Source organism: Equus caballus, chromosome 22 (assembly GCF_041296265.1).
Source record: "Equus caballus isolate H_3958 breed thoroughbred chromosome 22, TB-T2T, whole genome shotgun sequence".
In the NCBI taxonomy this organism is placed as follows: domain Eukaryota; kingdom Metazoa; phylum Chordata; class Mammalia; order Perissodactyla; family Equidae; genus Equus; species Equus caballus.
In genome coordinates this window covers 24,449,469-24,475,873 of record NC_091705.1, presented here as the reverse complement: position 1 = coordinate 24,475,873, position 26,405 = coordinate 24,449,469, and the positions used below count along the sequence as shown (strand labels likewise).

At 48.0% G+C, this 26,405-nt stretch overlaps 1 protein-coding gene and 1 long non-coding RNA gene across 11 annotated transcripts in view; one reads left to right on the top strand and one right to left on the bottom strand.

Moving 5' to 3' along the window:
* The window catches only part of DNMT3B (DNA methyltransferase 3 beta), a 38,712-nt gene extending 29,315 nt beyond the window's left edge, over positions 1 to 9,397 (bottom strand). For 8 of the 10 annotated variants that reach the window (XR_011431124.1, XR_011431125.1, XR_011431126.1 and 5 more), the window contains exon 1: positions 9,123 to 9,254. The gene's annotated coding sequence lies outside the window, so the exon portion shown is untranslated. Of the gene's footprint in view, positions 1 to 9,122 lie in introns of all 10 variants that reach the window. The other 2 variants (XM_023626325.2, XM_070248043.1) reach the window with 2 other exon arrangements.
* Positions 8,436 to 23,285, top strand: LOC138920258 (uncharacterized). Its single transcript, XR_011431127.1, has 3 exons — positions 8,436 to 8,730; positions 10,956 to 11,153; positions 23,120 to 23,285. It is a non-coding gene; the product is annotated as an uncharacterized lncRNA (long non-coding RNA).
* The last annotated feature ends 3,120 nt before the right edge of the window (positions 23,286 to 26,405 follow it).

Here is a 26,405-nt window from a genome sequence, read left to right as displayed (position 1 = left end):
AGTTAAGTCTGAGGAGGGACACCTCACCCAGGTGAGTGGAGAGGAGGGGAGGCCCCCAGGCAGCAGAGTCGGCGGGGTCACAAAGGAAGGGGGCTGGGCTGGAACAGGCCACCACCTGGCTGGTGGCAGATCCCAAGGTCTGAGTTCCGTGCCTTTGCCTGAAAAGGAATCCTCACTACATTCCAGAGTAGATGAGATTCACAGGAAAGAGGAAAGAAAAAGCCCTCAAATGTTTTTCTCAAAAGCCCAGTTTTGTCATCTGTGAAATGAAGTGATCCCATCTAATTACCTGGCTGCTTTTAGTGCTAAGGAGCCCAAAGTAGATGACAAAACCCTGAGACCTGGACTCTCAGGTGCATGCTCGTGTGCCTTCTTGCTGGACTTCCCAGCTCTGTCTCACGTAGGGAAGCACCCCTCCATCCTCGATGATTCAGAAGGCGTTTAGAGAATTGCTCAATGCCTCCAGGTCATGGCTACATGCACCACTGTCATCGTATAGTAAAAGCTGAGGCTTGGTATATTTGCTAGAATTACCAAAAGCATTGATCTAACTAAGGGTCAAATGGGGTAAGAGCAAAAAGTTGGCTTCAGGGTGTTTCCGCAGCATTGCTCCTAATAGCAAAACACTAACACCTAGACGTTTATCAATGGACTGGAATAAAATTATAAACCACTACCTTTTGGATAAACCACAAAAAAAAAAAACAACCTAGGAACATACAGAAAGATACAAAAAGCTATTGCAACTTAAACTGGAGCCTAGAGTGCAACTATTTACCCTATGTAAACAAAATGCAAGCACACACTCCCTTCCCCTACAATTTGAGAAACCCTTGGAAGCATGGGCAAATGTGGAGAGGGAAGCCAAGGGTAAGTCAAAGAATGATGGGTGGGGTACCATTAAGGATCAAGGGATTCTGGGAGCTGAGATGCCCACTCCTGTGGCCACGTGACCCTTGACAAAAATAGAGCCAAACAGCCCTCTGTTCTCTAGGGGGTATGGGAAGAAAAGAGACCAATATTCTCAAAAGCCATTGCTTCAGCTCTGCCCCTGAAAGGAAGCTGCACCTGTTGCTACAGCCAATGCTTAAATCTCAACCCAGCCACATATACCGATGCAGTGAGGGTATCGCTCCAGCGTTTAAGTTGGCAATCTGACATGGTGATCTAACATGTCAAATGTCCCTATCCTGTTACAGGATTCTACTGCTATGAACAGACCCCACCCAAAGCTCTCACCAAGACCTGTGTGCAAGGATGGTCACTGCTGTCCTGCTCGTCACAGCAAAGCTGCAAATGACCATCAATAACAGACAGGCTAAATTACATGCAGCCATACTAGGGAATGCTACAGGAGAGGCAAAGAATGAGGTAACTATTGTTAGATGAAGCCATGGAAAATTGTAAAAGTCCGGGTAACAATACACCCCATTTGTTAATGTTAGCACATGCATGAAGCCATGTTCCTCCAGTTTTTTTTCTAACTGTAAAAATATTAGGCCTCATACTAAGGCAGCTTATGGGGGAAGTGACTATTATTTGCCCATGTTACTTTTTTTTATCAGAAAGCAGACCTTTAAAACACCACTGCCCAAGAAACATTTCTCCCTTTGAGAATAGCCATTCATGTTTAGTCATCTAAAGTTATCTGTACACAGCACGAGGCAGGGATCTCATTTTTCACTATAAGGAAAACCAGACACCTATCATAACAAGTATGTCCCACCCCACCTCTTTTATCAAGTTCTCCTGTATACGTGGGATGTTTCTGGGCTCACTTTTCTTTTTGGTATTTCTCTCTTGCCACCCCTTTTAACCATCATAGCTGTAGAGTAAGTGCTCACACCTGCCAGGGCCAGCCTGCCAATCTTATTAAAAAGTTTTGTCAGGGGCCGGCCTTGTGGCCGAGTGGTTAAGTTCGCGTGCTCTGCTTCGGTGGCCCAGGGTTTCACTGGTTTGGATCCTGGGCGTGGACAGGGCACCGCTTGTCAGGCCATGCTGAGGCAGTGTCCCACATGCCACAACTAGAAGGATCCACAACTAAAATATGCAACTATGTACTTGGGGGATTTGGGAGAAAAAGGAAAAGATAAAGTCTTAAAAAAAAAAATTTGTCAATTTCTCTTCCAAAGTCTTGAACATCCCTTAGTTGCATTTTCTCATTTCTAGTTCTGTCTCCTGGCTGCTAGATTTCTTTTCTATGCATGCAAATAAATTTAGACAGTATTCCCAGTCGTCTCAACGTGGGAGGACCTCCAGATCATCTCCGCCATAAGCAGAAAATAAGACCTTGTGTATTACTTATTTTAAAAAAACAAAATCTTTACAATATTAAGAAAAACTAGGTGGTAGGTGGTGGGGGAAGTGGCTAAAGGTGGTCAAAAGATACAAACTTCGAGTTATAAGATAAGTAAGTCCTGGGAATGTAATATACAGCCTGGTGACTATAGTTAACAATACTGTATTGTATATTTGAAAGTTGCTAAGAGAGTAGATCTTAAAAGTTCTTGTTACAAGAAAAAAATCTTTAACTACGTGAGGTTAAAACAAAAGGAACTGCACACTGAAATTGCCTTTAAAAAGCCCATGAGATCTCACGTAAACCACTTTCTAAGAAACCAGCCGGTTACCTGGTAGGGGTTGGGGTCTGCCTCTGAACACAGTGGTGAAACAGGCCCACAGAGGCCCGTAAGCCAACGCATCTGCACCTCCCGCCAGTTCTGTGGGGCCAAGTCAGGTAGAGGGAAAGGTCTCAGAGAGGTGTCACAGCATTTCAGTCCAGACTCCACTCCCTGAAAGCTGTGTGGAGTTAGCTAACGGGGACAATCACACTTAATATTGAGCATTTACTCTGCACTGTGCTCGCAGCTCAACACAGAATATCCTAGGACAGATCAGGATACTGGCAAAGGCTACTCTTGTCCACTCAGACAGGAGTTCCTGCTATGCTTCAGGACATGCTCAACACTGAGAATCAAAGGCGGATAAAGGCAGAACAGCCCTGTCCTCATGGAGCTGCCAGCCGGAGAAAGGAGGGTGGCAGGGAAAGTTAGGGGACAGCTGAGTTAATAACAAGGCTGGGTCACCCTGAAACCTGCACTGCTCTTACACTACAGATAGCCTTTGAACAAGAGCTCAAGGGGACAAGACTGGCCCACACATCTATGCACGCTTGCTCAGAATTACCCAAATCCTATCATCTAGTTGCACACCGCCTCTTATGGAACCCAGACAACCCAGAAAATCTCTGCCAACAGCACCTGCCTGTTCAGGCATCTAGCCTAGTTACACCCCATTTCCCACGTGTCCCAGGGGAGCCAGCTTCCTGCTGCTCAACCTCAGCGTCTCCTCCAGGTTCTAGGGCTGCAGCTGCGTGACACTCGGGCAGAGCAATGCCCGCTTTTGCTGCCAGGAGGCTAGGGGGGCCCAGCACTGTGCTGGCTGCTGGGAACACGGACCAAGACAGCATCAGCCATTCTCCAGGAGCTGGAGTCCAGTGAAGTCTGGGTTGCAGCCCCAGCTGTGGCCCAAGCATGTCCACTGGCAACAGGAAACAAATGTAACTGGAAAATAAATGCAGGTTAGGAAGAGGCCCAGTTAACCTCAGAAGGTGGGGCTGCAGGGAAAAGAAAGTTCGGGATCCCCCAGGACCCCTTCCTCAGCCCGTTCAAGAGGCAACCACTCCTCCTCCACCTCGGCTGCCACACGAGACACCTGAGGGAGGGCAGGGACTGATGGCAGCCTGAGAATGCCCTGTGCCCTGTGCCTACACCCTGTCCCTGTGCCAGGCCTGTGCCTCCCAGCAGGGCACTGGATGATTCCTTTGCTCTGAGGAGTAAGACACACCCAACAGCAGCGAGAGTCCTTCAGACAGGGGGAGACCCAAAGACAATTTCAAATCACCGTCCCACAAAGAAACCCTTCATTTTTCAAGTCCCACAGACAATTTTGGTCCCTCTCAAATATAGAGATAAAGCTCCAAACTTAAATATTAAAATGAAAACAGTAGGGGCCGGCCCCCTAGCCGAGTGGTTAACTTCGAGCGCTCTGCTTCGGCGGGCCGGGGTTTCACTGGTTCGGATCCTGGTCGCGGACATGGCACCGCTCATCAGGCCATCTGAGGCAGCATCCCACACGCCACAACTAGAAGGGCCCACAACTAAAAATACACAACTATGTACTGGTGGCCTTTGGGAGAAAAAGGAAAAGATCTTAAACAAAAAAGGAGAATTACTGTTTAAATAAAAAAATGAAAACACTAAAAAAAAAACACCCTGAGAAACAAATATCAGAGGGAGCACTAAACATTAGAATTAATATTCTCAGAGATGTAAAAGACGTATGGAAAACCAAGCTGAGGACACCACTATAAATGGAATTTGTAGGACAAGAACTCTTCAAAATATGAAAGACAAACGTTCAAATGTAGGGGTTGGAAGCTGAGAACATTGCTGGGAAAGCAGAACATAAGGACAAGTGGTCAAAGACAACTCCAGCAGCCAGGAGACTCAACGTCCGATTTATTAATAAGAGCTGTAGAACGAAGGCAGAAAAAAACAAGGGAGGTGATGATCCAAGGAAATTTGTTCCCTCAACCTTAGGATAGGAGCCCCCAACCACGGTGGGCCCTCCTCCCCCTGCACCACCTCCACACACCTGGTCAGCATCAACCCGTCCCAAAAAGGAAATTTACTGGTTAAGAACCTTTCCCCACTGACAATGTTTCTCTCCCATCCATCAGCTCTCAGTCATTTTTGGAAATGCACTTCTAATTTCCTGCTCTGAACCTTTCAATAGCTACTGCTCTACCACAAATTTCAAAGACTATAAAAGACCATTTTCTGGAAAATAAGTTTGATCCTCAAGTCACAAAACTGAAAAAGCAGAGAGGAAGGTAGAGATGAGGCCAGGCAGAAGTTTGCACTGGGGCAGAGGCCACGGACCGCACTGTTGGAATGAATGGAAATCTCTGCCGGGGAAGAGATTTCGGCAGCTTGGTCAGGAGGGCTGGTGAGAGGACAAGAGCAGAAGACACAATGTCTGCAGATCCCAAAGACTCTCTTCCCACTGCTCCCCAAAACGGTCCTGCCCCTGCTTGGAAAGCCAGCCCGAGTGGGGACCGCAGTGCCCTCAGAAGACCTCGCCAATTGAGCTCTATCTGCCTTGGGTCCTCGTCCCTTCATTTAGGAAGGGCTCCTGACACTATCTACATTTTTCTCCAACTCTAGAGGAAACTGAGAGGCCCCAAAAAGAAAGTGAAACATTGATTACCTTGGCACTGTGAGATTACAGGTGATGACTAGTTTCTTCCTGGCATCGAAAGATGGTAAAGTTGATTTTCATTTGTACCAAACACAGTGAATGTCATTTCTTTGAAATTTTTCAATTCCCTACACAGAACAGGTCTTCCTCATTCTTGGCTTATTCCCTGGAAAACTCAGGAATGCTCACTGGGATTGCACTTCTCTCAGGAAGTAAATAACCACTTGCCAGTAGTTGAGTGTTTACTACGTAACACGCAATAGTATGGAATCCTCAGTATGAGTGTTTTTCAATCTAGCGACTCAACTGATTTAAACTTCAACATCCTTTAAAAGTGGCCATCAGAGCATCCCTGTTTTACAGAGGGAGCAACTGAGGCCCAGGCCACCAGCTTATAAATGGAGTGAACAGGAATACAAATCCAGATCTGATTCCAAGCCCCAGGCCCCTTTAGTCTATTACCTCAGACAAGTAACATGACCCAACAGAGAACAGGCTTTTTACAATATTTAAGGCCCCCACCTACCTTGTTTTCTGAATGAGCAACTAAGCCTTGCTAGGCTAAAAGGCCCCCGTGGATTCCATTCGGCCCTCCTAGCAACTCTCCTGGGTAGGTGTGCTATTTGTATCCACTTCACAGATGGGAACAAGAATCCCAAGAAAGGTAACCCACCACAGCTGCCCTATGCACAGCTCCCTCTGTGTTTAACAGGCCACTTCCTACGGCCACAGACACATACATCAGGAACACTTGCACTGGGCTTTCTCCCTTCTGGAGGGACAAACTGTGTCCTGGGACAGTGGCAGGTGGGAAAATGCTCTGAAAGCGCTAACCACTGAGGTGCACAAGTGATTGGATCTCCCAGAGCCTCAGTACCATCAGCTGTAAAAGGGGCCCAGGGAGAAACTCAGCCCCCCATAAGAAGAGACAAGTCTGCCCATCACTCTACAAAGAGGGTGGTCTGCAAAGGAAAGGAGGAATTCTGCACTCCAGCCCTCGTCCACCAAGAAACTGAAAATCACCTTGAATTCATGGTTTTTAAAAAGCTCACTCAACCAATGTCCTGTACCAATCAAGGCTGGGGAGTGGAGGCACATGCCATGGTGGAGGACCAAAGAGTTGTTTCAGATTTATCAAGGACCATCTCAGATGAACTTGGAAAAGGTGTCTGAGGGGCTAGCCCGGTGGCGCAGCGGTTAAGTTCGTATGTTCTGCTTCAGTGGCCCGGGGTTCGTTGGTTCGAATCCCGGGTGTGGACCTATGCACCGCTTGTTAAGCCATGCTGTGGCAGGTGTCCCACATGTAAAGTAGAGGAAGATGGGCATGGAGCTCAGAGCCAGTCTTCCTCAGCAAAAAGAGGAGGATTGGCGGCAGATGTTAGCCAATCAGATACCAACAAGGTGTCTGAGTCTGGAGGCGGGACAGCTGGCATGAGAGCTGGTCTGAGGACAAAGGAATCAATCCCCTGGTGAGTTTTCCAGGATGAAAAATTTGCCCAAACCCCCCAGCCCCATCGAAAACGGATCCCTGGGGCTGCAATAATGAGGTGCTACAGGCCCCTCTGAGTCACAGGCCCCACGTGGCTGGAGGACAGGAAGGAGAAGCGGCCTCCCCCACCCTATCTCCCTGGCTCCTCCCCTTAGCCCCCTGCAGCTCCCCATCCTCTCCTCCCCTCCTTCCAACCTTTGCAAGGGGTAGGGGTTATGCCTATGGCTTTAAGGGGCAGGATGCAGCCAGCCCAGCCCTGGCCCCTTTGTCCCAGGCCCCTCCACCCAAAGATGAAAGGTAAAGGATCTCACTTCGCTCTGCAATTACGCCTTCAAGGTAGACCCAAGCTTGGGTGGGGGGGGGGTGCAAAAATGGCCCCAACCCATAAAACAAAACCATGGCTCCTTTAAAAGAGGAACAAAGGCACTCCTTCCTGCCAACTCCCAAATCGAGGACAATGATTTGGAAAAGCTTTCATAGCCAGAGGAGCAGAGTACCTTGGTGGAGGAAGGCAGGAAAGGAGGGGCCAGCAGAGGTGCCTCCCTTCATCCCCAAGTCTCATCAATGGCCACCCTAAAAATGGGGCTATTGGTTCATTAATACAGATGTCAACAGTCACCACCCGCTATGCCAAGCACCATCGCACCGAGTCCTCACCGGAGCCCGATGTGGCAACGGCTATTACATCCAGGCATCCCAGAGCATCGAAGGTAAGAGGTTCAATCAAGAGTAAAACTGCCTTCATTCTTACACAACCTGGGGCTGTTAGTAGGATTGTTCCTATTTCACAGCTGTAATGAAGGCCCAGGACTTGCTGGGACAGACTTAAACACACCCCAAAGACCTATGTGTCCCCCTAAGGAGGGTAGCCTACTTAGTCCACATGCCAGATAATGATGCCAGGAGTGGCAGGATTTATTGAGGGACTACTGTATGCCACCCTGTAAATTAGGTACCATCATCTCAACTCTAGAACAATGAAGTCTGCACCTGGGAATTCCAATGGCTGGGGCGCAAGAAGCCACAGCAGGCCTGTGGAGGAGGGCAGAGTTAGGTAAGCGTCCTGGGCCCTCTAAATGAGGGCCCCAGCTGGGATCTGGTTCCCAAAAACAAATGCCACCAGTCCGCCAAAACGCCCAGCATCCAGAAATCAGGAGGCGGTTCAAAGTTCAGACTGTCCTTAATTCCCTTTAATTCATATACCTCTCAGCTTGGGGGGGATGGGGAAGCACAGGGCCCAGCCAGTGTCACAGCCCAGGGGATAAGGGAAGGAGGTGAGCTGGAAACAGACCTGGGGCTGGGCCCAGCACTCCTGCAGCCCCGCCCGCCACAGGTGAGCGACTGCAGCGGGAAAACCCAGGCCAAGAGCAGCGCCGTGTTACTAACTTGCTAAATCCGCCTGCTGTCCTTCCAGACTTCCAATTTCTCCCCTCAGAAGTGGGACTCAACACCCCCTCTCCCCAGACAAACAATCACACGGGCACGGAAGCCTTTCTAGGAGCTAGGAGGGGGTGCTGGAGGTTTTGAGGCCTCAGTTTGCGAGTTTGCGAAGTGGGACCAGCCACACCCGGAAGAGAGGAAAAATAGAAAGTGAGCCCCCAGGGCAGGCAGCGTGGCCGGGGTTAGGGAGGCGCCGCCCCGGGCCGGCTCCTCCTCTGCCAGGTGTGCACGGGGAGACCGCAGCCTCTCCCGAGGGTGTTCTGGCTGCCCCGCCACGCCTCGCCCTCGCTGGCTCATCTAGGGAGGACCCCGGGAGCCCGCCCCTCCGGCACACGCCCCCGACACGCGCGCACATCCTGGCCCACCTGCTTGCCCGCACCCACACCCACTACTTCTCTTCTATCCCTGGGAGAAAAGAAACGGTCCCTCGCCCGAATCCCCCAGGTCCAAGTCAGAAGGGACGGACGCCACCTCCATGCAGAACTCTCTCCTCTAGCCCTGCCCCTCCCAAAGGAGGCTCCCTCTCAAGCAGAGGCCAGGTAAGGACGCCCCCTCCCCACGACCTCCACTTCTCCCCAGCGGGACACCTCCTCCCATCTCCTCTAGATTCCAGGAAGCTGCCCCCTTCCCCCCCCGGGGACGCACTCCTCTCCTCCTCAGGGTCTTAGCGTACAGCAAGGGTATCCCTATAAGATACACGTCCCCCCCCCCCCCCCGCATTTTATTCTTCCTGCCCAATTCCCCCAAGTAGGTTCGGGGGACCTCTCCTCCCTAGCATGTCTGATCTCCAGCCGGATTGGAGCCGCTTCCCCAGGAGGTCCCCGGGACGAGGTCCCCCCTTGCGGTCCCAGGACCCCTCCGCTGTCCCCTCCCCCACCAGCCCCCTCAGCCCCGGGACGGGCGAGCCTCCGCGGGGTCACGGGGCGCTCACCTGCCGAGAGCCCGGCTCCGGCGCGGCTCCGCGGTCGAGCCGCGGGTCCGGACAGGCTGGCGGGAGGCCGGCGGGCGGCCGCGCACGGCGCTCGGCTCGCGAATCTCCGGCGCCGATCGCCGCGCTACGTTTACTTGGGCCGCTTAACCCCCGCGCTGCCGGCCGGGCGCGGCCGCCCGCTCGCCCGCCTGCCAGCGGGCCGGTGGCGTCCGTCGGGGGGCGCTCGGAGCGTCCACGCGGGCTGCGGCCGCCGGGCCGGGGGGCGGCTGCTGCGAGGAAGCGGCGCAGGTCGCACCCGGCAGCCGGAGTGGGTGGGGAGGGGGCGGTGCCGAGTCCCCTTGTAACCCCGGCCCGGCTTTCGCCCCGCCCCCGCCCGGGGGCGCCCCCTCCGCAGCCACTCAGAGCCGGGCCCCGGGCGTGGAGGGGGGCGGGAGGAGGGGACGAGGGAAATTTGAAATCACTCCGGAGCCTCCCCTCCGCCCCTCCTCCTCAGGCACCGCCTCCTATGCCCCCCCACCCCCGGGGCCTGTTAAATTACCCACCTTGATAACAAGCCCTTTCGGGGAGCTTTCAGACATCCCCCAAAACTCCAGACTCCTCCTGGGGGCCCTGGGGCCCCTTTTTCCCGTTCCCCACCCTGACCACGGACACGAACACACACGTCTGGATGCGGGGGCCCAGAGAGGGAAGCGACCCCATTGGAGTCACACAGCAACCTTGTCTCCCCTTCGCCCTCACCTCCAGCCGTAATGCCACCTGGGCGCTGCTTGCCCCTGCCAGCCAGTCACCCGCTCTAGACCCTCGGAGTAGTCCTTCCTCCCTTCCTCCCACAATGATCGGCCTTTGTCAGCCATCTTGAGGGGAGGGGAGGGGAGGGGAGAGCGGGGAGCGAAGGCAGTCAGGCCCCGGGTACCTGGGTTCTGGGGCCCTGCCCGCATTGACCAGTGCCCTGCTGGTGCCCACCAGCGGAAGGAGAAGCCCCACTGTGTTCGCAGGTCTCAGTTGCCTCTCCCCTTAAAGAGGTATGTCCTAAGATTTAGCGTGTCTGGTGTTTATACTCACATTATTTGTTTGCCTGCTTATGGTCTCCGTGCATTAACTGTGAGGGCAGGGTCTCAGTGCGTCTTGGCACACAGTAGACGCTCAATTAGTATGTGCTGAATGAATGAAACAGCATATGAATGATGCCTTCAAGGCCCTCCACAGCTGGCTCCTGCCTGCCTGTCTAGGCATCTTCCCCCCCTCCCCTCCCTCGCTTCACTCGAACCTTCTCTTTGCTGTTCCTCAGACAGCGAGCATGTTCCCACAATAGAGCCTTTGCTCTCACTGTTCCCTCCGCTTGGACGCTCTCTGCCCAGATCTCTGCATGGCCAGCTTCTCACCGTTGAGTTCTTTCCCAAAAGGTCACCTTCTGGAGAGGTTTTCCCTGACACCTCACCTGAGCAGTCTCCCTTTTCCGTCGCTCCTGTCCTGTTCTCATTCTCTTTGTAGTGCTTACAGCTATTTGAAAAGGTTTTGCATACTTCCTGGTTTACATCTTTCTTTTTCTTATTACACACACACACACAGACACACACACACAAATTATAAACTCTACTCGCAAGGGAAGAAACCATGTCTGTCTTTCTCTTATTCCAAGTTGTATTTCCAGTGCCTCCAGGAGGAATTCGATACAAATTTGTTGAATGAATGAATGAGCACAGGTTTCCTGCCTCCTGGGTAAAACCACAGCTTTCTCCCTTCATCTCTTACAAGGTATTTGCAAATAAGTAAATGGCAAATTCTCTAGAAGCTGCAAACGTTTCTAAAATTACTGGATCTTCTTCTACGTAGGCGCCTAGGGAGAGGCTAAGGAGATACAAGAGTGAAATGGGCTCAGCACCACACCTGGCAACCGGCAGGGCCTCATATGGATGAGCACCAGGAGTCCTTGGCCGTCTGGTACAAACATCCAAAACTGGGTTCCAGTCACTTGGTGCAGGAAGAAGAGAATCTCTCATGAGGGGCTGTGGCTTGTGCCCACCATCTAGGGTATGTCTTTACAGGAAAGAAAATGTCTATGAGCTGGTGGCCCATGGGGAGGGCTGCTGGGCCTCAGTTTTCTGATTCATAAGCCAGGACGTGCCACGTGGTAAAGGATGTCTGTGCACCACCAGGAATGCCTGGGAATCCTAATTAAGATGCCAGAGGGTTGGGTTTTCTGGGACACGGCAGACATTTCTGGGTACAGCAGACCACCAAAGTCCAGGAAGGAAAAATAGAGGATCTCGATGAGCACGTGGTCTCAGTCCTGGTTATTTGAATAGGGGGGTGAACGCCAGGAGAATGGGTGAAAGAAAAATGGCATGATGTCTCCTCAGGGCACACAACTTAATAGTTTCCAGAGTTCGTTGGTCATTTTCACCACCTCATTTGAGCCTCATAGCCACTCCACAAGGAGTCAGGGCAAGGAGAACTGGTGATCCCATTTCAGATGAGGGGACTGAGACCCAGAGAGGAGACGGACTTGGGCAGAGTGAGTCAGCCACGCAGCCTTACCTTGACTGAGCACCTGCTATGTGGCAGTCACCTGGCTAGGAATTCAGATGGGAAGGTCCAGAGCTTACATGCTGCTCTGGGAGTGCCAGATAATAAGCACAATAAACAAAGAAGACTGCCAGGTATGGATAAATGCTGGGAAGAAGATAAAATGGAGTGATGCAGCCAGGGGATGACCTAGGGCAGAATCCAACTGGGCATTCAGGAGGGATAGCCGGGAGGCCAGTGTGACCGTAGCAGAGGGAGTGAAAGGGGAGAAATAGCAGGGGGCCAGGTCTTGCAGGACCTAGTAAGCCATGGCGGGGACTTTGGATTTTGCCATTTGAGTCATGATCTGACTTAGACGTTTAAAACAGACCCAAATGGGGAGGTGGAAGGGGAAGACACTGGTGCCTGATCTAGAAGAGTGAGGATGGTGGCCTGGACCACAGCGGGAGCAGAGGAGGTGGAGAGAAGGGGTGTGTTATAGAGGTTGAGTCGAGTGGTTCTCATGGCTCTGGGGATAAAGGCAAGAGGGTCATCAAGGAGAACCCCTGGGATTTTAGCCTGAGCACCTGGGTGAAGGGTGGTGCTTGTACCTAAATGAGGAAGGCTTGCAGAAGTGGATTTGCAGGGGAGCTGAGGTCAGTGGGTCTGGCTTGGCCATGTGAATATGGAGTCATACCATGGGCTGGACTGGGCTAGCACCCAGGTCCCCCGACTCTCTGCCCAGTGCCTCTCTCACTGTCTGGTGGTAGAGATGCCACATTCATCTCCCACACCACACCCCCTTCCCCAGCAGGCATTCTCAGAGGGGCTGACCCCATGTCCTAGAGGAGAACTTATCAGATGCTGTGGTTTGAATCCCGCTTCCAAGATCCCATGAATCTGATAAATCACCTGGTCTCTCTGAGCTTCAGTTTCCTCAGCAATAGAGAGAAAGGACACTTCACAGGACTGCTACTGGGGCCACTGAATGAATTTAAATGAAAACATTGTTGCTGCATTGCCCAGTTGGGCAGACAAGGCTCTAGCCCTCAAGAAAATATTTTTATGAAAAGTTTTGCTTCTTTTTCCTCACACCCCTAAGATTTTGCTTTTTGATGTTTAAAAAAACATATAGGTGTTACTACACACACACACACACACACACACACACAGACATACAGAGGCAGTGAAGAACATGGAAGGTTAGAAAGAAAACATCTAGATGGATTTCAAATCTTCCTCTGGTTGCATACAGGTGCAACAGTGTTTACTGAAAAATTTGTTGTAACAGATCACAATAATTATCATCGTGATGCTAATCAATGTTTACTAAGGAAGCAAAAATTCTATGATTAAAGGTCATTTGTTTCATTATCGAAAAAAAAGAACATAGATAAGAGAATGTCCTTGCTCTTAGGAAATACACTGCAGTATTTAGGGATAAAGAGACACAATATCACCAATTTGTCCTTAAATGTTCACAAACAAAAATATGCATATATACGGGAGAGGGAGAATGTAAAGCAAATTGGGCTAAATGTAAACAAATGGAGAATCTGGTTAAAAACACATTCAGGAGTTCCTTGTACTAGTCTTACAACTCTTCTCTATCTTAGAGATTAGATTGAATAAAAGGGTGCCCCCCCCCAAAATGGACGCTAAAAAGAAAAACCACACGTACATACATACACCCTTGATGCCCTTGTGCTAATAAATCAACATATTGATGGACCTAACACTTACGTTGTGGTTATATATTTGTGTTGAATTAAACCATCATCTTTTCTGCTCTTAAAGCAGCTATGGGTTTTTAATAACACACAAAAGTGCTTAGCCCAGTGCCAGGTGTGTAAGAGCTACTTCATATATGGCGGGTATTTTTGTGAGCAAGTGACTTCATCTCTCTGGGCCTCAGTTTCTTCATCTGTAAAATAGACATAATAATCGTACTTACTTCCTAGGTTGTGTGAGAATCTTATGAGTTAATACGTGTAAAGCACTTTGAACAGTGCCTGGCACGTGGAAAACACCATTGAAGTGCTTGTTAAAGTAAAACTATCTGCTGTTATTAATAATGAATACACACTGCACTGCTTTGCTGGCTGTCTCAGCTCGGGGCAGGCAAGGAGACGAGCAGGCTCCTGCCTCCTGAGCGTCATATAACTCGTCCCTTGGGCTCCCGGCGGCTAGGGAAAGCCTAGAGCACCTCTCGGTCGACAAGCAGTGAGAGCAAATGAGCCCTGTTTTACAGTCAAGGAAACTGGCTCTGTGAGGTGAGGCAACTTGACCCAGAGCCACAGCTGGTTGGTGGCAGAGCTGGGACTAGACTCCCAGCTCAACCCCCACTCTTTGTGACCCCCCACTCTGTGTGTGCTATGCTAAGGAGTCTGAGCCTCAGTCATCTTCCCTTTCTAATTGGAATAATAATAATAATCGTAATGCCTGCTTCCCGGAGTGACTGCGGGATTCGCAGAGCCGGTGTATGTGAAAAGACCCCATTGTAAAGTGCTCAGTCTTAATTGCAGCCTCGTTAGAGGCCGCGTTCATTTGCAAAGTGGGTTCCTCACCTTTCCTTTTCAACAGGAACACCCAGACTTCTTTCTGCCCCAGTTGACCCGTGGAAGGAATTCTTTCCTGCTTTTTTAAACCCAAAAATGGGCCATTGAAATATTTGCTTTAAATATATCTGCCTAGACAAGTACACAGAGTCTGGCCCGGGATTATTCATCAGATTTTATTAAATAATCTATTTAATAGTAGCTGTTGAGAGAATATCGTGTGCCAGGCATTAGGCTGAGCTTTGGGGGTTATGTGTTGACTCTTAGGACAATCTTATGAGGTAGGAAGGAGTGTTGTCTCTATTGTACTCATGGGGAAACTGAGGCCCACAGAGGCAGAGTAACTGTCCAAAGTCTTATTGCCAGGAAGTATGGTGAGGGCTGAAATTAAATACCAAGTGTTCTTAACCACTTTACTACCCCATAAAAGGTTCAGCATGGTGCCTGGTAAGTGCTCATTAAATATTAGCTATTGTTAGTATTGTTATCCCTGAGTCGGAGGCCCTGGTGGGCAGGAGGATGGATCCTAAGTCTCCCTAAGTTTTAGAGCCCTTGCTCACTGCACAGCCCTGTGGCTTGCTTTCCTTTGCCTGGGAGGTGAATCTGCCCCATTTTCTGAGCCAGGGAAACAATCTCCTGAGGCTTTGCTCCCTGCATCCCTCCTTGCCCTCCTCCCAGAGAGAGAAGTTACCCTGCGGTGGGGGTGGGGAATGGGATAGGCAGTGGTGTACCCTTCCTCCTTGTCCTCGCATCCCACTCTCTCCATCCCCTGCCAAACCAGCATTCTTTCCTTGCCTTCCTCACTGACGAGGATGCCTTGGTGGAGGAGGGGTGTGGATATTTAGTGAATTTATTGAACCTCATGCCAGGCACAGCGGTGAGGAGTGGGGATAAAGCAGAGAACAGAAACAGACTCAGTCCTGGTTCTGCCCTCCTGGAACTTACAATTGAGTGAGGGAAACAGACATTACTTAAATCTATCTCACGAACAACTGTGAGATGACAATTGCGTTAAATGCTAAGGAGAGAAGGATGGGGTATTAAGGAGGTCACAGGGCCTGAGAAAACTTCCCTGAGAAAGTGTTGGTCAAACAGAGATCTAAGGGGATACAGCAGTTAAGCAGGCTGAGGGACAGAGGGAAATGTGTTCTGGGCAGTGGGAACAGCACTTACTAAGATCCTGGGGCACAAGGAGCACAGTCCACACAAGGAATGGAGGGGAGGCCCATGTGGACCATGGGGAATCTGGTGAAGAAGGCAGGGGCCAGGTCATGCGCACTTTAAGAAATGGAATTAGGGGCCGGCCCCGTGGCCAAGTGGTTAAGTTTGCGCGCTCCGCTGCAGGTGGCCCAGTGTGTCCTTGGTTTGAATCCTGGGCGTGGACATGGCACTGCTCATCAGACCATGCTGAGGCAGCGTCCCCCATGCCACAACTAGAAGGACCCACAACAAAGAATATACAACTATGTACCGGGGGACTTTAGGGAGAAAAAGGAAAAAATAAAATCTTCAAAAAAAAAAAAAAAGAAATGGAATTATTGGAGGATTTTCAGTTGGAAGGTTAGTAACATGATCAGATATGAATAAAGCGTTTTGCACAGTATCTGACACAATGGTAGCTAATAGAAGACAAGAAAGCCCTCCCTTCATCTATATCTATAGATAACATCTTATCCCCATTTCTCCAGACACTAAATGAATGAATACTTAAGTTATTTAGTAGGAGTAGTAATAGCAGTATTCCTCCCAATTTGCCTCTCTTGAATTGTCCAAGAAGATCATTTTTAAAAGGTATAAGACATGATTAAGGAGACACAGGCTTACTGCCCATTGCCCTCAAACAGACCCTTAGACCAGCTCTTGTGAGAAGAGGCCCCACCGCAAATTGAAGTCTGTGATTTGCCTTCATGGCTTGGCACCCAGGCCCAAACCGCGACAGCATGCCTTACTCTTTAGAGAATGCCCCATGGCCCCTCCAAATTTAGGAATGATCATGAAATGAGATAACATTTACTTTAATTCATCCACACTTGAGAGGTTTCGACTCTTAGGAAACTCTTTGAAAAAGTCTTGTTTCCACCACTTGTTACCTGGGCTAACAACCGCACCTGTCTGAGCTTCACTCTCTCCGTGTGTAAAATGGGGTCTGGTGAGGGTTCGAAGGGAAGATGCCTCTCCTTGTGTGTGTCCTCAGGCACATCAGCGCAGTTCAGCCTAGAGAGTTCCCTGAAGAAACGTCAGCTGGGACGGCGGTGGTGATGGTGGCAGAGAAATACAGGTGTAACCAGACCATATTCACCTTTTACAAGTTCCAGGCCCCAGTGTCTATTTTGGTTCTATTCTTGGGGCTCCAGGAGGCCTCTGTCCCACCCCTAGTCCACCTTCCAAGTTTCAGCGTCCCCATCTGAAGTTCCTGTCTGCTGCCCCCAGGCAGATGCCTAAAGAATCTCTTGCATTATAAATTGTTAGTCCCCCTACCTCGCTACCCACAAGCCTCTGCTTGGAAGTCTTGCACAGGTTGCTCTCAGGCAAAACCCAAAGTCCTGGAGGGGGAGTTGAGGCCATGTTCCGTTCTACGTGTATAACATTTTGCCCTTTCCTTGGTCAACCTATGTGGACAAAATGTCCATGTCAGTGCAGATGCCTCTGTCATTCTTTAGTAACTACTTCACAGAATTCCACAGTATGAATGAATTGCAATTTATTTAACAATTTATCTTGTTAATGGACAGTTTGTTTACAACTTTTCTCTGTTACAATCCTGCCTGCAAAGAACATTCTTCTATGTGCCTCCTCATAGGTATATGCATTTCTAGTTTTAAAAGTTACTGTTAAATTGTCCAAGATGACTGCCTAACAATTTATTACTTTTATAATTTTCCAACATTTTATTTTGAAAATATTGAAAGAGTTAGCAAAGTTGAAAGAATTTATGAGGAACAATCTTATGCCCACCACCCATATTTTGCCTTGAACATTTCATCCATCCATCCATCCATCTTACTTTTTGAAGCATTTCAAAGTCAATTGCAGACATCAGTATACTTCTATCTAAACATTTCAACATACATATCACTAACTAGAGTTTAATATCTCTTTACAATTTTTTTGTCTTTAAGGTAAAATTTACATACAAAGATATGCAAAAATCTTAAGTGTACATTTGCTGAACATTCACACACATATACAAACACACACACACACCTTTGTAATCCAAAACCCTATCAAGATACAGAACATCACCATCACCGTAGAAAATTTCTTTGAGTCCCTCCCAGGCAGGCCCTGAGCCCACTCCTACAGAGACAATGGGTGTTCTAATTTTTTCCACCATAGATTGCCAGTTCTAGAAATTTATATATATATATATATATATTTTTTTTTTTTTTTTTTTTTCTTTTAAAGATTGGCACCTGAGCTAACATCTGTTGCCAATCTTCTTTTTTTTTCTTCTTCTTTTCCCCAAAGCCCCCTGGCACATAGTTGGATATTCTAGTTGCAATTCCTTCTGGTTGTGCTATGTGAGACACTGCCTCAGCATGGCTTGATGGGCATTGCCACGTCCCTGTCCAGGATCCAAACTGGAGAAACCCTGGGCCACTGAAGCAGAGCGCACTAACAACCGCTCGGCCACTGGGCCAGCCCCAGAGCTTAACATATATTTATTTATTTATTTAATTTATTTATTTTATTATTTTTTTAAGGATTTTATTTTTCCTTTTTCTCCCCAAAGCCCCCTGGTACATAGTTGTGTATTTTTAGTTGTGGGTCCTTCTAGTTGTGGCATGTGGGATGCTGCCTCATCATGGCCACGTCCATACCCAGGACTCCAACAGGCAAAACCCTGGGCCGCCAAAGCAGAGTGTATGAACTTAACCACTCGGCCCCGGGGCCGGCCCCTTTATGTATTTTTAAACAGAGGGAGGGAAAAAGCACTCCCCACATACACACGCATTTTTTTTCCTTCTTTTATTTTAATGGGAGAAAAAAATATCCCAACCTCCCTCCAATGCCTAAAGGAATTTATTTCTTCCTGGCCAGATGAGTTCCATTCCTCCTATGAGCTCCATTAGGCAATTAACTTCTCATTCCCTGGGACCCATGTATTCAGGCTTTGAGCTCCCTAACAGCAGGGACCGCATCTACCCCACAGTAGGTGCTCAATAAATGTTTGTTCCCTTGAAACTGCGACTCATTCTTATCTTTCTCCCACCTTCAGATTGACCAGTAAGTACTTTCAGAAGCTCAGGCTTAGCTCCTAGGGGTGGTAAGATGGTAAAGGGAAGAAGGTCAGCAGCTTGCTGTACTGGTCTCATTCTCCCACTAACCCACAAAGTGACTTTGGGCAAGTGTCTCCCATCGCTGGGGACCTGCTTCCTCCACTGTCAAATGAGGTAGGTGGGATAGCACGGAATGGGGCCAAAAATCGTAGTGTCCTTCTCGACTTCTTTCTCATGCTTCCACACTGGATCCATTGCTACATCAGATCCAAAATCTGACACCACCCTTCCATCGCCACCCCCTAGTGCAAGCTGCCATCTTCCTGACTCTACCAAAGGACTGACCAGCCTCCTTACTGGGTGCCCAGCTTCCACTCTTGCCCCCTAAGGGCTCCTCTTCCAATGTAGCCAGAAGAGTCTTTGCAACACTTGAGTCAGACCATACCCCATCTGTTCAAAGCCTTCCCATGACTCCCCATCTTATTCAGGGCAAAAGCCAAAGTCCTTCCAATGGTCCACAAGGGGCCCCATGATCTTGACCCAACCCCACCTGCTACCATCCTCCCTGCTCTTCCTTGAACACACCAAGCACACTTTGACCTCAGGACATTTGCAGTCACTTCCCCCTCTGCCTGGAAGTCTTCCCCCAGATATTTGCATGGCTTATTTCTCCGTTTCCTTCAGGTCTTTGCTCAAATGTCACTTTATTAAAGATGCCTTTTCTCCCTCCCTACTAAAATAGCAAAGCTCCACCTTCCTCCTCCAATGCTCCCCATCTCCCTTCCATTTACCATCGTCCAATGTGCCATGTATTCTCTCACTTATTATTGTCTGTCTGCCTGACTAGAGTGTAAGCTCCATGAGGGACAGCTTATTTGTCTGTTTTCACCACTGCTGTGTTTTGTTCTCTGTGCTCCCAGAATAGGGCCTGGCTCACAGTCGGTGCTCAATAAATATTTACGGTGAGTCGGGACATGGGTTCAGGACTTACCTCTAGCACTTCTCTTCTTTAAGGCTTGGCTTCCTCCCTCAAGAAGGGGCTCCTAATGTTTTCCTCAGTGTGTTGTTATGAAAAGTTCGACGGTGCATGGAGATGCATGTTATAGAGCGCTTCCCAGATGTCATTGGTGAAGAGGTCCTATGGTTTAGGGCACTGGCTCCTGACAGCTGTGTGACCTTGGGCAGGTCACTCAAGTTTCCTGGCCCTGCTAGTACCTGCTTCAGAAGTTTATTGGGGGTTCAACAAGAAGCCAGTGGAAAGTGCTTAACACAGTGCCTGATATGTAGTATTAATAACAGCTGTCGTTGTTGTTGAGGGACTGGAAAGGAAGGATTCTACTTCCTGGATTTTGCTCTGGATCTGGACTCTGCCTCTTTTGTTTTGGGATAAACATAGAGGGATGGATCCCGGTTGTCTAGATCTGTCCTTAACTCCTCTGGGCAGGCCCTCTCCCTCTAAGCTCAAGGAAATCCATCTGCAAAGTATGGTGATAACCCTGCCTACAGGCTGGGCTTTGAAAAGAGATTACTGAGTTATGCTGACCTGGGGTGTAGTAGGAGATGGCAGGGTGACATGCCCAAGACCTCAAGGCTTCCCCCTTGATTGTGTTCACATGTCCAGGGCCTGATGACGGTCTGCTCACCTTCCATTCATCTTTCAGGTCTACTCACACCTGCCCCCCATCTCCCCTCGCAAGACAGGGTTTACCCCACAGAACCTGTTCAAAACCCCCCACTCTCCTTCCTAGCATGTATCCCTTTGTAATGTCTCTGAGTCACTCTGCAAATATGGCACATCTTCCCCATTGATTGTGAGCGGCATGGGGGTGGAGCAGCATCTCTCTTGTTCACTGCTGTCTCCCCAGCACCTAGCATGGAGCCTGGCACATGGTAGGTGCTCCATAAATATCTGCTTCCTGACTGAATGAAAGGACTCCTCCATCTTTCAGGTAATCAAATGGTCCAGAAGAAAAAGTTCTCCAGGAAACTCCAAGGTTACACCCCAGGTTGTGTTCCAAGCACCCAGCAGTGATTTGCATTGCAGCCCTAAATCAGGGGCCAGGCCAGGCATTCACTTTATAATGATCTCCAGGAGAAAAACAAAGCAGACAATAGGGATCCAGGCCTCATTTTCTCAGGCAAAGTGAGTCCTACCTTGAATTTGAAATAAGGGGTGAGATTCCCAAAAGGTGGAGAAATCATCACCCCCACCCTCAAAACTAGGAACCGCCCAAGGGTCCTTTAAAAAGCAAATTTCTAGAGGGGACAGTTTAAATGTCCATTTGAGTTTAGGCCAAAAAGATCTTAAAAAGGCCTCAACTTTACCCAAAGAGTTTCACTTCTCAAATTTGCCTCAAGGAAAAATCTTGAGATTTGGAGCAATAGTTTTGAACAGACAAGCAAGTTCATCACCACATCCTATACAAAAATCAGAGAATGGAGCTGTCCTAGAAGTCCAACAATAGAGGGTTGGTTACATTAATTTACATGCATAAGGATAAAAAACTAAAAGTGGAATTGACTCCTCCGGCTTCTACCAAGCTCAGAGCCGGTTTGGAAACCAATTAATAACCTCTCCACTGCCCCATATGTTGGTGAGTTTGTATCCTACCTGGTCCTGATTTACTATTTTTCTTTTTTTATCCTCCTATTTTAAGTGTCTCATTTACTCTGCCCTTATCAGCCTCCCAACAGGGGGGTTTTTGTCTGGTTCATTGCTCTGTCCCAGCACCCAGCACCATGCTGGGTTCAGAGTAGGTATTCAATAAAGACAAGGTGCATGAATGGACAACAGTATCCACAAGGCTGACTTCAAATATTCTTGGGCAATTTGGCAACTCGTACCCAAATGAAAGGTACTGACCCAACAATTCCATTCTAAGACTCAGTAACTCCATTCATAAGATATCTGTATGCACAGATATATGTATATGTAGGAATGTTATCACTAGCATTGTTTGTAATAGTGAAAACAGGGGAAAACTCTAAACATTGATAGCAGCCTGGTTAAATCAGATGGGATTCGTCCATACAATGCATCCATACTATGCTGCTGTGGAAAAAAACCCAGCAAGTCTGCAAGTGCTGATATGGGGAGAGCTCCAAGATATACTGCTAAGTGAAAAGGCAAGATGCTAAGTAGTATAAACAGTGTATATATGAGTTCACGGTTCAAAAAAATAACAACATGCAGAAAGAAGTCTAATAGGCCAATCCAGAGGGATCCTGAGAGCACATTTGAGAGGTTCCTGTCTCAGCTCTGCCCCTAACCAGCAAGTGACCTTGGGTAGCATCTTTCCTCTCCAGGCCCCATCCTCCCTCCCACAAAAAAACAAGGATAAGAGTTATGACCTCCTGGTGAGGTTACTGAGAGGATTAAGGGAGAAAATGTATGTAAATGCACAGCACCTCTTCTAGAGTGAGTACTCAGATATATTAGTTAAAATAGAAAGTCATTTCCCTTGTGACAGGGTGGGAACAAAGATCATTTAACCTTTTTTTACTCCTTTTAAAATTTATTCTGTAAATAAGTTCAAATTTACAAAAGAGTTGCAAGAATAATACAAAGAATACTTGTATCCTCGTGTATACCTTTGCAAAGGTGTATTACCTTTACCCCGAGTCACCAATTGCTAACTTTTGGCATATTTGTGCTATTCCCTCCTCATTTTTTCCTTGAACCATTTTGCCCCCCTTTACCTTAAATATTTTCAGTGTATGTTTCTTAAGAACAGAGACATTCTTACATAACCAAAATACAATTATTAAGTTGATGAAATTGAACATTGATACAATATTATCAAATCTACTGTCATGTTTCAAATTTCATCACTTGTCCCAATTTTTAATTATGGTTAAAAAAACTCACATAACACAAAATGTACCATCTTAACCATTTCTAAGTTTAGAGTTCACTAGTGTTAAGTATATTCACATTTTGTGCCAATAATATCTTTTTTTTTTTTTTTTGAGGAAGATTAGCCCTGAGCTAGCATCTGCTTGCCAATCCTCCTCTTTTTGCTGAGGAAGACTGGCCCTGAGCTAACATCCGTGCCCATCTTCCTCTACTTTACATGTAGGATGCCTGCCACAGCATGGTTTGCCAAGTAGTGCGTAGGTCTGCGCCCAGGATTCAAACCAGCGAACCCTGGGCCGCCGAAGCAGAACGTGCGAACCCAACCGCTGCACCCCCAGGCTGGCCCCCAATGATATCTTTTTTTATTTTTAAGATTTTATTTTTTTCCTTTTTCTCCCCAGAACCCCTCCGGTACATAGTTGCATATTTTTCGTTGTGGGTCCTTCTAGTTGTGGCATGTGGGACGCTGCCTCAACGTGGTTTGATGAGCAGTGCCATGTCCGCGCCCAGGATTCGAACCAACGAAACACTGGGCCACCTGCAGCGGAGCGCGTGAACTTAACCACTCGGCCACGGGGCCAGCCCCTCAATAATATCTTTTATAGCAATTCTTTACCTCCACCCAGGATCACACATTGAATTTAGTTATCTTGTATTTTTGGTTTCTTTTAATCTGGAAAAATTCCCCAGCCTTCCCTTGTTGATTACTGTCATGAAGTAGGTATTTTGAAGGTATAGACCAACTATAATTTTGCATTTTTATTATGTGATTTTATAATAAAGGAGCTAATATTGAAGGCATGATGAGGACAGCAATAAATGAAAACACGAAAATGTCCACAGTATTTTTTTTTCCAGTTTTTGGTCGGAGGAGGACCTGGAGACTGTCCCTTCTGTTAAAATGCCCTTGGGCGACATGCAGGACCCTTGTGGTGGTGGAAACGTTCTATAACTCTGTCAATATCCTGGTTGTGACATTGTATACAGCTTTGCAAGATGGGATCTGTGCATCGAGGGAAACTAGGTAAAGAGTATCAGGGAGCTCTCTGTATTATTTCTTACAACTGTATGTGGGTCTACAGTTATCTCAAAATAAAAAGTTTAATTTAAAAAAATGCCCTTTGGCATTTCAGAGCGTGAGGGATCAAGCTTTCTCCTAGGCAGAACCTGGCCTCTCAGTGAAATTCCCAGCGGGAATCCTCGTGCCTGAGAAAGGACTACTTAATGAACGCCTTTCACTTGCAGGGGTGGGGGTAGGGAGGCCTCCTTTGCCTTCCACAGGGACATTTTAAAGTGAATGAAGGGAGCAAGGTCCCTCATTAAGGCTGAAATGGGAGCTGCTGGGGGCGGGAGTTCTCTAGAAGGGAGGCCTGCCCCAGGTCTGCATTTCCTGCGACAAAGTTATCGCATTAACAGAAATCACCGCTCCTTCCTTCCAAGAGAGGATTGTGAAGGAGAACGTTGGAAAGATTTTTTTATATGGTTTTTTTTTTTTTTTGAGAAAGATTAGCCCTGAGCTAACATCTGCCGCCAATCCTCCTCTTTTTGCAGAGGAAGACTGGCCCTGAGCTAACATCAGTGCCCATCTTTCTTTCCTCTACTTTATATGTGGGATGCCTGCCACAGCATGGCTTGACAAGGGACTTGAAAGTCCACACCCGGGATCCGAACCGGCGAACCCAGGGACGCCAAAGCGGGACATACGAACCTAACCACTGCGCCACCAGGCCACCCCTAGATGATTTTTATCTATTGTCTTTGTTAGTTGCAAAGTTCTTAATAAAACTGAAAAATTGTAAAGACCTAACTAGGCCACCATGGGGATTAGTTATGAGCATTGTTATACTCTCCCTCAGTAGAATATTATGCAGCATTTTCTGACGATGTTTATGCGGCCTTTATAATTGAAGCGAAGAATGGCCTTGTCTGAGATTTAGATTTTGAGTTGCTTTTGGAGGACTTGGAATTCTTCTTGGGGTGAGGGGATGCGGGTTGGAAGGAGAGCCGGGTCCTCATGGAATTGAACCTGCCACTAGGTCTCTGTCCAGGCTTAAATGCTAATGTCCAGTTGCTCTCAGAGACGTCAGTCATGGTCTAGCGTCTCTCTCCCTTGGAAGTCCGTCCATCCTCCTGCTATTTAGAATCTACAAAGTCTGATCATAGTATCCCTCGACCCTTCTGGGAATTTCTCCTAAAGAAATAATCAGATATGGAAAAAGAATTGTGCACATGGTTGCTTGTTGCCTGGTTCTTTGTATAAGATTGAAAAATTGGAATAATAATAAGATAAGCTTTTATTGAGCACTTATGATGGGCCAGTGGCTGTGCCAAGTATTTCATGAGCATTGTCTCATTTCATCTTTTCAGGTAGGTTCTATTGTTGTCTCCATTTTTACAAATGAAAAAAGAAATGGAGACACAGAAAGGTTAGTAATTTGCCCATGACCACATAATTAGTAAGTGGGGGAGACGTGTGAACAACAGCACTAACACAAGGTGATAAACATTAAAACAGAAATAGCATGAGCAACAATAGGCAGACAAAGTATCATCATTAGATGTGCTGTGTACTCAGGCACCTAAAATAAAGCCTGGCACGTCGTGGTAGGCACCTATAAACGGTGGTTGTTATTTGTACCTCAAACTTGAACGTGCCCAGGAATCACCCGGGGATCCTGAAAAGCAGATCGTGAACCAGCAGGGCTCGGGTAGGCCTGAGCATCTGCATTTCTAACAACCTCCCAAGTGATGTCCATGCTGGGGGCCCAGGGACCATGCTCTGAGTATCTCTGAGTATCAGAAATTAAATGGCTTGGAGAAGTGGGAGAGCCCTGAATATGTAAAAACCAATCCCAGAGGCCCCAAGTACCTGTGGTGTGGAAAAGGACTGGAAGACGAAACAACGCCTATCTTACTGCAGTGTTGGGCAGCCATTTTAAGTGAATTTCTTTCCTTTTCTCTATTTTCTGTCACATGGGCTAATTCAATTCCACAAATATTTATTGAGTGCCTCAGCACCCGCCACTGGTGGGAGGAGAAATGAAGGAAATTCAGTGGTTTCCTCAAGGATGTTTAAAAAAAAAAAAAGCTTAAAAATAATTTTAAAAAATACACTTAAAATGAGTGCACTTTATTGTGTATAAATTATACCCTAACCAAGTTGATTTAACTTAACAATATGAAGAAATATAATGCCCATGACAGGGATCTTTTTTAAAAGGTTAACAATATTTCTAAATAAAAATTCTTGGACAGTGAGTCAGGGGGTCTGAGTTCAGCCCCTGTCTAGTAGGGTGAACCCAAAGGTTCACTCTTTTCCAGGTATCTTGGACTTGGGCAAGTGCCCCTTATACATTCTCAGAGTACTTTGTACTTCTTGGCATCAGTTAATTTCACGCACATGTGAATTTCACAGGCATGAGTCCACTTCTGCCACTAAACTCCCAGGCTGACTTCTCCCAGGCTGGGCTCTGCGTCTGGTTTTGTCACTGTGTTGTCTCAGCACCTGTCAGGGCATCTACCCCACAGTAGGTACTCAGTATTTGTTGAATGAATTTATGAATGAAGCAATGAGTAAAGTGGAGGCTCTTGGCCTCTGGATAGGAAACATTTTGTTCATCTCTTTCTAGAAGGGATGTTTAGGGAAGGATAGACAAGAAAGCCTGGTGGGGAAAGCCAGCCAATCCTCCCCTCCCCCCCCCCCCCCCAAGACTGGGCTCCGGGGTAGGTGAAGAAGCTGTTGGGCTTGGCGGTCAGGTCCTGGGTTCCAGGGAGCATGCCTCCGTTTTCTCATCCGTCCAATGGGGATCAGGATAATACTCACCTGGGGCTGCCAGGGGTCCTTGGGAAGACAGCATGGGGGTTAAAGTGTTTCAGGGGCTGCAGTGATTGTCACTGTCCCAATAATGTCCCCTCCCCAACCTGACCACTGCCCTCCCCGGCATAATCACAGTCCTTGCGCTCCTTCGAGTCAGTTTCCTCCATCGCAGAGGTTCTCAAAGTGTGGTCCCTGGGATGTCCTTGGAACTGCGAATTCTCAGGCTCCACCCCAGGCCATTCTAGTCAGAGACGCTGGGGGTGGGGCCCAGCAAGTGGCGTTACAGCGGGCCCGCCAGCTGATGCTGAGGCAAGCCCAGGTTTGAGA